Source organism: Lissotriton helveticus, chromosome 11 (assembly GCF_964261635.1).
Source record: "Lissotriton helveticus chromosome 11, aLisHel1.1, whole genome shotgun sequence".
Classification (NCBI taxonomy): Eukaryota; Metazoa; Chordata; class Amphibia; order Caudata; family Salamandridae; genus Lissotriton; species Lissotriton helveticus.
The window spans coordinates 560,571,102-560,583,312 of NC_136072.1; the positions used below are offsets into that span (position 1 = coordinate 560,571,102).

General features: G+C 45.7%; 1 protein-coding gene across 7 annotated transcripts in view; it reads left to right on the forward strand.

The window, feature by feature from the left end:
- The window catches only part of TACC1 (transforming acidic coiled-coil containing protein 1), an 875,899-nt gene that overhangs the window by 298,608 nt on the left and 565,080 nt on the right, over positions 1 to 12,211 (forward strand). Inside the window, exon 1 of one of the 7 annotated variants that reach the window (XM_078666331.1) lies at positions 11,679 to 11,832. The exons of the other annotated variants lie outside the window; for them this stretch is intronic. The gene's annotated coding sequence lies outside the window, so the exon portion shown is untranslated. Of the gene's footprint in view, positions 1 to 11,678; positions 11,833 to 12,211 lie in introns of those variants that run through there. 7 annotated transcript variants of the gene reach the window in all.

The following is a 12,211-nucleotide window of genomic DNA, read 5'->3' on the forward strand; positions in this document are numbered from 1 at the left end:
GTTTGGAGTACATGTTGATAGAATCCAAAAGTTATCAGGGCAAAGGCTACTTGACACTAAGACGGGTGCATGCATTATTCTACATGTATTGCGTGTGCTAGGAATATTCTATGAATATTAATACAGTATTTCTCTTACATGGAGACAGAAAGACTAGACCATAGCTGGAACTGTTGATGCAGTTCAGTAGCTTAGGAATTCAGAGAAGGAGGGCTGGACTGATAACTAGAAGCATAACATACTCTTGGCAGACAGGCAGGCAGAGCCAGGCTGGGCCGGGCACTGTGAGGCAGGAAATAAGTGAAGGGTCAGGGATGCAGGTGGGGCTGCATCGCTCCTCGGAGAGGGTTCAGGAGACTGGAGCTGAATCTGATGTCCGGGCCCTTTTGAGGCCTAGAAACGGGGACAATGCGATGAATTAACGTGCACACTGTGAAATGTGGCAACATAGGCCCAATACTCGTTGCTTTCACGAGAACTGGAAACTGGCATACTAGAGTTGGACACAACTATGATTGCGTCTTTAATCGATCATAGGGGGATACATGCATATCGATCATGCACATATAACTTAGGATGAGGAACACGTAGGCACATACAACATGGCAAAATTTACTTTTCCACATTCCCTCCTTGTGCCCTACGTTTCCATCAGGAAACATCAATATTCATGATACCATCTATCTGTTCATATAGCATCATTTGCTCGTCTCGAATTGTCTTGGAACGGGATTTAGGACTAGGAATACAAGAGGTAGCACACATGCCGCAAATCGCAGGGCCACATTGTAAACAGAGGCAACAACTGAATATGATCATTACTGCTATACCTAGGAATGACAATACTTTCCATCCCCAGGCAGATATGATACTCCAGAGCCAACCGGACCATGTCCAGGTGCCTGGATTCTGGTGTAACTGATGGGCAATTTTATGAAGTCTGGTTATAGCTGAATAAACAGACGGCGCGTTATTAGGAATGAAAATGCAGCAACTAGATCCGATGACTCTACAAGATCCTCCTCTATCGGCCAGTATGACGTCAAGAACGAGACGATTTTGGAGCACAACAAAACGCATAGCAGATTGCTCTTCGGTCAAGTTACCTAGAGCGGAAGTAGTCTCATTCACTACTGCTTCAAGGGTTCTGGTTAACCTACGTATTAACTTACTATTCTGGACAGGACCTATAAAGAAATAGAAACCTTTATTGAAGTCTTGATATTGTTCTAGAGCAGTTTCAGTTTGATCGACAATTGGGGACTCAGTCTCCCTTTTATGTCTAACGTGTCCTAGATGTGTGTTTCTGTGATAATCAGATGGGGCTAGAAAAACTGGTGGCAGTAGGAAGGCAATGTAACAGGTTCCATCCCAATCGAGGGGCAGACGAACATATGCGGTCTGACCACAAACAAAATAAGAATGACGTGAGGCTTTGAAAATAGATTTCCCACTGTCACTATACTCGACAATAGTAGTACAATCACTATGTCCTACATGTGCGGAACCATTCTTTCTGACACATAATTCGCCTTTTACTGGTAGTACTGAAATAGCAGGTAAATCTGGAGTAGTATCGGACTGAACATTTAAAACCATGAAATTCGAATAATTACCTAAATCATACACTTCATTTTCTAGATCTAACCCTGTTCTATGGGAAAGACCTTGCTTGTCTGGGAAACATGTTCGATTCAGAAGGGACATATCAGTTGAGGAAGACGTTAACGTGGACCATGCTCCACACGAACCATTATGTGAAAACGGATAGGGAAAAAGTGGCAGAACTCCCTTCGGTGTCTGGAAAGGGGGGAGTCGACCACACACCCAACAATTAGTGGCATTGCTGGTCTGGTGTGAATAATGCAACATTCGGATAAAAGTGTTGTTACGCATAGCAAGACGATAAGATAACTCGTGAGGAGGCAGATCACTAAATGTGTGCTCTACTGTAACATTAGAAAACATATGTACATGTGAAATAGGAAAACATAAATGTAACGCATAACTTATGCATGTAACCATAAGACTTAAGAACAATAAAAAGAATAGAACGATAATACATCTTTTAGAGTTTTGACTAACTCTCTCACTGTGTGGGTCTATCTCATACATGTCAGGAACCTGTCTAACCGTTTCACCCGAGAGGGACTTAGACAATTAAACTGGCTGACTTATTTTACTAGACCGGAGTTTTGCTTTATACTCCTGCTGCGGAGTTTTCTCTAACAGGGGTACTTTAGATTCATAGTCTGGACAGTTCTTGGGAACAGGGCAGTCCTTGAGGAATGTTTTAGGTTTCAGTCCATGGAATTTTTTAACGTGGCTCATATGTAGCCACCCTTTACGATTTTCCAGCTTTACTGCAGTCCTGGTGGTAAGGAGGACAAGACGGGGCTGCTTCCAACGGGGCTCCAGCGGACTTGAACGATCAAAATTGCGAACCAAAACGAAATCCCCCGGAACGACTTCATGCGTTTTCACTTCGGTGTTGTCTGGAAATGCAGCGGCAACCTGTGAACGACAAGATTGTAGTGCAGACATCAAGGAGGCAAGGTAATCTGTCAGCATATTACTGTCAATATCGGTAATGCTACGGGGTCTAGGTGTACCCCACATGTTAGGGGGGCGACCAAATACTATCTCATAGGGGGATAGACCTGAACGGGAGTGAGCAACCATTCTCATATAGAAAAGGGCAACTGGCAGTGCTACTATCCAATCTACACCTTTCTCTGCGCATACTTTTGCAATGCGGATTTTCAAAGTCTGGTTATGTCTCTCTACGAGACCGGCTGCTTCAGGATGGCGTACACAATGGAACTTCCACTGGTACCCTAACAGAAGGGATACTTGTTTTATGAGCTCGGATGAGAATGGCTGGCCGTTATCTGAATACATGACCCTAGGTAATCCATAGCGGGGAAAATACTCACGAACCAACTGCCTGGCAGTGGTCGCGGCTGTGTAATCTGGAACTGGATATGCCTCTGTCCACCTGGACAAAGCGCATACAACTACGAGGACATACTTGAAACCTCGACATCGCTCCATCTGAATATAATCCATTTGGAGGACTTCAAAAGGGTGGTCAGGAGGATGGAATCCACCTTGTTCCACCGGGACACTTTTACCTGGATTGAACTGACAACATATCATACAGGTACGTACTTTCTGCTTGGCTGCTGCTCGTAAATGCTTGTTGAACCAAAGGTTCTGGATACTGTCTAACATGGCTTTTTCTCCTAAATGTGCTGGACTATGTGCGGTGTTAATAATGACTTGAACCATAGAGTCGGGGAGAAACCATGTGGCTTTTCCCTTCGTCAACCATCCTTGATCGGTCTGGACCCCTCCTTGTTCGGACCATTTCTTGATTTCATCGGAAGTAGCATGTAACTGTATGTCTATGACATCTTGTGTAGGGTCCTTAACTGTCATACAAGTAGTCTGTTCTGGAACGAGTGTCTGTGTCGTGTTAACTGGAATGTCTGGAGTCTGAGCTGTAAGCTTGGCTGTTCGATCTGCTAGATCGTTACCTTGGGAAATGATGTCAGTGACTTTCGTATGTGCCTTGCACTTCATGATAGCGATAGCTGTCGGTAAATGTATTGCATCTAACAGAGCTTGAATGAGGAGACCATGCTGAATCTTGGTTCCATGAGAAGTCATAAAACCTCGTTCCTGCCAGAGCACTCCAAAGTTGTGTACGACTCCGAATGCATAACGTGAATCTGTGTAGGCTTGGGTCAGAGCGACAAGCTCTGCTGCTTGAGCAGACAGGGTGTCAATACGATGTGTTTCTATAACTTCAGTTTCAGTAGTCACTGCATACGCGGCTACTAGTTCTCCTGTACTTGTTCTCTTACATGAACCATCCACATAAAGTGTCAGGTCGGGATCAGGTAATGCAATATCTGTCAAGTCTTGTCTTGGTTTTGTCATGGTGTTAACAACTTCCACACAGTCATGTGTGGCAGGAGTTGAAGTAGCTGATGGTAACAGTGTAGCGGGATTTAAAATGTTGCAGCGTCTGATTTCTATGTGTGGCTGAAATAATGTCAGTTCATAACCTGTTAAACGTGCAATTGTCAAGTGCTGAGTCTGTGTTCGGTTTAAAAGAACTTCCACGGAGTGTGGAACTTGTACTGTCAGGGAGTGTCCTAACACTATGGAGTCACTCTGTCTGATAGCTAGAGCTGTGGCTGCAACGGACTTGAGGCACGCAGGCAGAGCCTGGGCCACTGGATCTAATGTGCTAGAAAAATAAGCACAGGGCTTGTATTGTCCTGCTTGATCTTGTGTGAGAACAGATAATGCAGTACCATCACGTTCTGTCACAAAAAGTGTAAAAGGCTTACTGTAGTTCGGTGTTGCTAAAACAGGTGCATTACATAAAGCTTTCTTTAACTCATTAAAAACAAGTGTTTGTTCCTGGGTCCAAGGGAGGACAGTCGATACGGCTGCCTCCTGTGTCGTTAACTGTATCAGTGGCTTGGCTAGAAATGCATACTGAGGAATCCATCGTCTGCAGTAAGAAGTGAGGCCGATAAAAGCTCGTACCTCCTTCTGTGTCTTGGGCTGTGGAAGACGTGCTATTAACTGGATACGGTCAGGTGTCAACTGCCTACCCCTCTTGGACAGTAAGTGTCCTAAGTAGATCACTTGCTGGACACAGAATTGCAATTTGGAAGGGGACACCTTGTGCCTCATCTCGGCCAGGAAATACAGAACTGTAAGTGACGCACGCTCGCAGTCACGTTCAGAACGGGCTGTGATCAGTAGATCATCGACATACTGGAGCAGGGCAGTGTCAGTTGGCATGTGAATATTGTCTAGTTGTCTCTTAAGTGCTTGACTATAAATGCTAGGACTTTCTGTGAAACCTTGAGGTGCTCGTGTGAATTTATAGCTTCTTCCATTTAAACAGAATCCGAAAAGGAACTGGCTGTCTGGATGAATGGGGACACTGAAAAATGCGTTCTTGAGATCGATGACTGTAAAGAACGTGGCTTCAGAATCAATGGCTGTCAAGAGGGAAGAAATATCTGGGACCACAGGGTACTGGGGTATGATACATTTATTAAGTTCTCGAAGGTCAATCACTAATCGATAAACTGGAGGTGCATTTGGATCAGTACGTTTCAGGACTGGAATGATAGGAGAATTACATACATTGGAGTCAGTTTCTACAACCACTCCTTGAACAATAAGTTCGTCAATAATTTTGGATAAGGCTGCTACAGCCTCAGGTGGCAATTTGTACTGTCTGATTTGTGGTAAAACAACACCTTGCTTCAGAGTCACACGATGGGGTGTGATATGCATACAACCTACATCAGTTGGACCTTGCGCCCATAAATGCTGTGGTACATTCAATAATCTTGGATCAAAATCACGTAATACATAATGACCTTTAAAATCACGCAAGAACAGGCGGACTCCTTCTGGGGAGCAGCAAATAACTGCTCCTAATTCTTTCAATGTCTTAATGCCTAACAAATTTTCTGGACAAGACTTCGTGAGTAACAAATCTGTAGTTCGGGACAATGGACCAACTTCTAGAGTAACTGGTTTCGATATTTCATTAACAATAGGCTTTCCTGAAAATCCAAGGGAAACATTTCTAGAGCCTGAGAGTGGAGCCCCTGGAACCTCGTCATGACTGATGGTAGTCCTACTTGCCCCTGTATCAATCAGAAACTTTCTGTCTTTCCCTAATACTTGACTGTGTACATAGGGACCCTCTTGATCTACAGGAATCTCGATGAGAGGCAAGCCTACCTCCCTCTCTAGGCTGTTTCATGAATATGGCTGATAATCTGGATACTCTGTCTGTGCATACTGGTACATCTGCTGTGTAACATGCTGTGTTGCAGCGATAGGCTGCGGTACTGTAACTGACTGTTGTGCATTCTGTGGTGGCTGGGAAGTCTGTGAAACTTGTTCTTGTCTAGGCGGACGTGGTCTCTCTTTAGTTTTACCAGTAGCTATGTTATGTTTCAGAACTGCACATTCGTTTATAAAATGACCTGGCTGTTTACAGTAATTGCAGGTCCCTTTAACGGGAACTGCAGGATGACTGGCTTGATTCGGACCCCTCTTCTGACTGTCTTGTGGAACAGACTGTGCAACTTATACTTTCATTTTCGTGTCTTTCATACGTCTCCTTTCGTGTTCCTGCTCTTCCCTGATTCTGTTCTGGTGATACTGAAGCATTTGAAGCATCTGTGACGGAGTATTAGCTTGCCAGGTACTTTCGACTTTCAGGACTCGATTTTTAACTTGTGGACTTGAATTCTCGACTAGTTTGGTAACAAAAAGATGAGGGTATGACTCACTACTTGTTTTCAGACCACTATTAATAATAAAACATTTTTCAAATCTAGAATAGAAATCACTAGTATCTTCGTCTTGGTTCTGTTTACAGGCTGAGATAGCATCCCAATCTTCCTTTTTCATGGCTAGTAATCTTGGCAAAACTTGTATCAATAACTCGGGCAATTCTTTAGCTTTATCCCCAAGACCGGTACCTGGTACTCGTACATTATCTTCAGCTTCTAGAGCTGTCCAATCTATCTTTTTCTCTCCCACCTCCCATTCTTTTTCTTTGAGTTTTTCATATATGCCCGCAGGCAACAGGACCTTTAGCATTTTAATGATATCTGGATACGTGTATTCTCCCATACGGAGCATGTCCTTTAATTCACGGTGGAACCCTGCTGGATCTTTATCATGACAGGGAATTAGCTTTTTCATCTCTAAGAGTTCCATCTTTGTGATAGGGGTGTAAACAAATACTCGTTCTAGACCACCACCCTCTTTCTTGACTGGGTGTACTTCTCGTAACGGATTCTGTCTGTCTATGTAGAATGGTTTACTTTCTGGGGGTGAGACGTGAACAAAATGCGGATTCAGAAACGTTCGGTATTTGTGGCGCTGTTCTAGAATGACACTTATTAAATCGGTACCTAGACCTTTCCATCTGTACTGGAGTAACTCGTTCAATACATCGTGTAGAGGACCTGGATCAGAATGTTGATCCTCATGCAGCGTAATGAGGTGCTGGATCATATACATACCCCCCAGTCGCTGCTCGGCTGGGGGCAATTTCAGAAACATTTGTGCCACTATTTCATCTGGAAAAGTGGTAGAATCAGTAGTCCATCGGACCGCTGATCGGGCTAGTTCTTGTTCATGCATGGTACTGAGCTCACTATAACCTATTCGTGATTTCAGAATGTGATCGGTAGCTTGGAATACTTGCTCAAGAGAACACTGTTCTGGTGCTGGAGGAGGAAAAACTTTCTTGTAATCTGGGCGTGAATGTCTGTCGGAAAGTCTAGTTCTACCTACATACGCTATTCTGGAGGGATTCTCGTCGTCTACCTCTTCACTAGAAGAGTCATTCTCTTTCTCGGTTGCTTGTTTTTCTTCTTGTTTCTCGTGTATCTTTATGATTTCCCTACGAATTTTCTTGTACATACTCTCTATACAGTTCTGTGTCTTGTGTTTTCCCTCGGCTATATTGTCACTCCACCTAGTCAGGGCTTTCATTTATTCTTGATCTTTTTCTGGACAATCTTGCTCTCTTATTAAACAGTTAATCAAAAACTTTAAAAGCATGAGCTGAGTCTCGACTTTTCTTTGAACCATGGCTTCGTGAATACTTTCTGGATTCACTCCTGTACGGATAAAACGATATATTCTGTCTAGATGTTCTCTCATATCTGGCAGGGTTTCCAAAAAGCCGGAAACCCGTCTTAAACGTAATGAATATATGACCATGTAATCATCGCCTGGGACTGGATCATAACGGCATTCAGTAAGTGCTCGCTTGATATCTACGTATGTAAGCACTTTCTGGACTTTTGGCGTACGCTGTAACGCTAGTTCATGTAGCGTCATACGTCTTGGTTGAGGCGGGGTACTAGGAGAACCTCCCCCCGCGGCTCCTAAACTAGAATCGTCGGTGTATACTGTACGTGCTGGGAGAGTGACTGACGTGGCGGGTACATGTACTGTGGGCTGGGCCGGGGGTGCTGTAACGGGTGCTGTACCCACGGGACCAGTGGCTGGAGGAGCAGGAATTACATTATTAACGGGAGCAGGTGGAATAGGATTTGTATATTCTGGAACTGTATCGTCCAAATAGGACGAGAGAAAAATATCAGCTGCGGTCGGTTTGTGACGTAGCTTAATCGGGACCAATGGTGGCGGGAAATTACAGGGTGCTTCCGGGGTTGCTTTTGGCAAGCCCTCGGCAAGAAGAGGATACATACCTTTAATAAGGGCATTTCTCTGTCTGTCTGACTGTTCTACTCTAACTCGTTCACCTTCTTCGATTAATTCCCTTTCTTGGGCTCTCTCTGAGGATTCCCTACTTAATTCTGTTTTTCTGAATTCTTTTTCGGTTCTTTTATGAGATTCTTTGCGCCATAACTCGATGGCATCTTTCTGAGACTGTCTGGCTTTCTTTTCCCATAATGCTTCTTCTACTCGCATGATGCACTCGGCATCCCATGTACCTGATACGGGCCATCTATATTGCTGTTCTAATTCCTTGGTATAATCCGCCCATAAGTCTAGATATATTATGGCATCTAAGCCATGCTTGTGATACATAAAATGTCCTGGACTGTCCCTAGGAGGGACAGGAACTGCTTCTTCGAGCAACCCTTTTCTGGTCTTTAACTGACGTAATTTCGAGAATAAAGGCATTTCCGGAATATACTTGAAACACAATACACAATAATCACAGTAATAAAACAGCAAACAAAGCACTCATACCACGACATAAAAATACATTGATAACAGTTCGAACAGAATATTAACGGATACACTGAAAACAGAACACATGAATTTCTCGAGAACGAAACTTACTAGAATTACTGGATGCACTGCTAAAACAGTACAGAACATACCGGTCCCATAAAGAGACACGTCAGGACCCGTATCCACCTAGGTGAATACTTCGGACTGGATCTGCGTACCCAAACCCATCGGACCAGGACCAACTAATGGTCCTGTCTAGATACTTCCCCTGCGACGGTACTCACCGGGAAAGCAGAAACTGGAAGGCCTCGGACTGAACTGAACTGCTACGACGTCGGACTACGAACTTCGGAAACTTCGGTTACAGGTGGGCCTCCGGATACTTCGGACCTTGCTCTCTCGGCTTGGGCTCTGGTCGGGACGAACCGCATTCCACACCGCTTCGTCTGGATGTCGGACCGCAGACTCCGTTTCCTCCGTGGGCCTGAGGGAGACTTGAAGCAGAAATATCTGCCGGTGCGCAGTAGAGTTCCATCACGGCTGTAGAGGGTCAGGGGACCTGCGTGGCATCGCCAGCGCGTGAGGAAGGGGCTCGTCCCTATTCGGGCGCCATTATGTGGTATATAAATAAATAATACCGGGACTATTTTTGACTATATTAACAATAACAGATAGCTCAATAAATAAGAGGCAGGATCCGATGTGTCCGAGTCAAAAGGATTTATTCAGGCAAAAAGGGAAGGGACTGGAACGGGACAGCCTGAAATAAAACAGGAAGGACGGAAGGCAGCTGCACCATTTCATCGACAGTGCAGCATATATATAGTAATACATTAACATTACATTACATACAGTAGGCGTAACTTATGACAAACGTATGATAAGAGTGCATGGGTGGAGAAAGAAGGCGTGTACAGGGCGTACACTGAGACATGTGGTATGAACATCACAGAAGTGTCATGAATGGGGCGGAAACATGGAGGGGGCTACTCGAGCAGCTGAGACCTTTAACCTAGTGGTGCGCGCAAATCGGCAATGACGTGTTACCAGGGAGAACTGGGGCTATGACTTCTGCACTAGAAGAGGAGACTAAAGTCTGCGGTGTCAGGACGACATGTACCTATGGCATATCTGGTATCTGGTGTTTGGAGTACATGTTGATAGAATCCAAAAGTTATCAGGGCAAAGGCTACTTGACACTAAGACTGGTGCATGCATTATTCTACATGTATTGCGTGTGCTAGGAATATTCTATGAATATTAATACAGTATTTCTCTTACATGGAGACAGAAAGACTAGACCATAGCTGGAACTGTTGATGCAGTTCAGTAGCTTAGGAATGCAGAGAAGGAGGGCTGGACTGATAACTAGAAGCATAACATACTCTTGGCAGACAGGCAGGCAGAGCCAGGCCGGGCCGGGCACTGTGAGGCAGGAAATAAGTGAAGGGTCAGGGATGCAGGTGGGGCTGCATCGCTCCTCGGAGAGGGTTCAGGAGACTGGAGCTGAATCTGATGTCCGGGCCCTTTTGAGGCCTAGAAACGGGGACAATGCGATGAATTAACGTGCACACTGTGAAATGTGGCAACATAGGCCCAATACTCGTTGCTTTCACGAGAACTGGAAACTGGCATACTAGAGTTGGACACAACTATGATTGCGTCTTTAATCGATCATAGGGGGATACATGCATATCGATCATGCACATATAACTTAGGATGAGGAACACGTAGGCACATACAACATGGCAAAATTTACTTTTCCACAACTCCCTCCCTCGCAGCTGAGGTCAAAAGCTCCTCCTTGGGTCTCCTCGGACTGATACAGCCATCAGATTGAGAGATTGTATATGCGGGGGCAGCCATGCGCCACATAACGCCCTTTCAGAGGTAAAATACCTCATACCGCATGCCTCTCCTAAAATCTGTCTGCGGACACCGGAACTTCTTGATTCCTCAAGTCCGTGAAACACTGCTGAGCAGCGTGATGCCAGTTTAGTCCGGGTCTTCTTGCGTATCAGGGCCATCCGTACTGCGCTCATGGCATTGCGCAGAAAATATCAACAGAAACCCTTCCCAGTGCAGAAAAGAGCGGAGGCCAAAGGGGAATTCGTTGGAGGGGCTTTATTTCAAAGTTGCATCCGTGAGTGGCGGCAAATGCATTTCGGCGTGTTGAGCCTTCCTCAGTGCCCTACACCCACACGAGTCAAATATTAAGTCCATCAGCTCTGCTCCGCCTGTTTGTACTGTTGACGTCACTGGACTCCTCCCCGAAAGACATTGGCTCACCTGTTGGACGCCGTGAACCATTAACCGGACTCCAACTCCCAGGATGCATCATGTTCATGCACCTGGGTCGGTGGTGTGGGGGGCAGCTCAGAATGGTACCAGTTCCAGTGAAGATTGCAGGTAAGGATGGCTGGACTCCCTCCCTCGCAGCTGAGGTCAAAAGCTCCTCCTTGGGTCCCCTCGGACTGATACAGCCGTCAGATAGAGAGATTGTATATGCGGGGGCAGCCATGCGCCACATAACGCCCTTTCAGAGGTAAAATACCTCATACCGCATGCCTCTCCTAAAATCTGTCTGCGGACACCGGAACTTCTTGATTCCTCAAGTCCGTGAAACACTGCTGAGCAGCGTGATGCCAGTTTAGTCCGAGTCTTCTTGCGTATCAGGGCCATCCGTACTGCGCTCATGGCATTGCGCAGAAAATATCAACAGAAACCCTTCCCAGTGCAGAAAAGAGCAGAGGCCAAAGGGGAATTCATTGGAGGTGCTTTATTTCAAAGTTGCATCCGTGAGTGGCGGCAAATGCATTTCGGCGTGTTGAGCCTTCCTCAGTGCCCTACACCCACACAAGTCAAATATTACGTCCATCAGCTCTGCTCCGCCTGTTTGTACTGCTGACGTCAATGGACTCCTCCCCGAAAGACATTGGCTCACCTGTTGGACGTCGTGAACCATTAACCGGACTCCAACTCCCAGGATGTTCATGCACCTGGGTCGGTGGTGTGGGGGGCAGCTCAGAATGGTACCAGTTCCAGTGAAGATTGCAGGTAAGGATGGCGTGACTCCCTCCCTCGCAGCTGAGGTCAAAAGCTCCTCCTTGGGCCCCCTCGGACTGATACAGCCGTTATATATAAAAAACAAGCATTAGAAATGCAATCGGGCTCGGATTTATTTGAGTTTGAGCTAATGGCATTGTAAATGCCAATGTGTTGTTGCTATGTGTTATGGAGTGTGTTCATGTGGTGTGTACTGTACTGCTAGTGATCTCCTTGTGAATGTGCGAATATTGCACCACTTGCCTGTGATGTCCTTCTTATGCACCGCCACTCTGCACCGCCACTCAGCACCGCCACTCTGCACCGCCACTCTGCACCGCCACTCTGCACCACCGCACTGCCACTTTGCACCACCGCACTGCCACTCTGC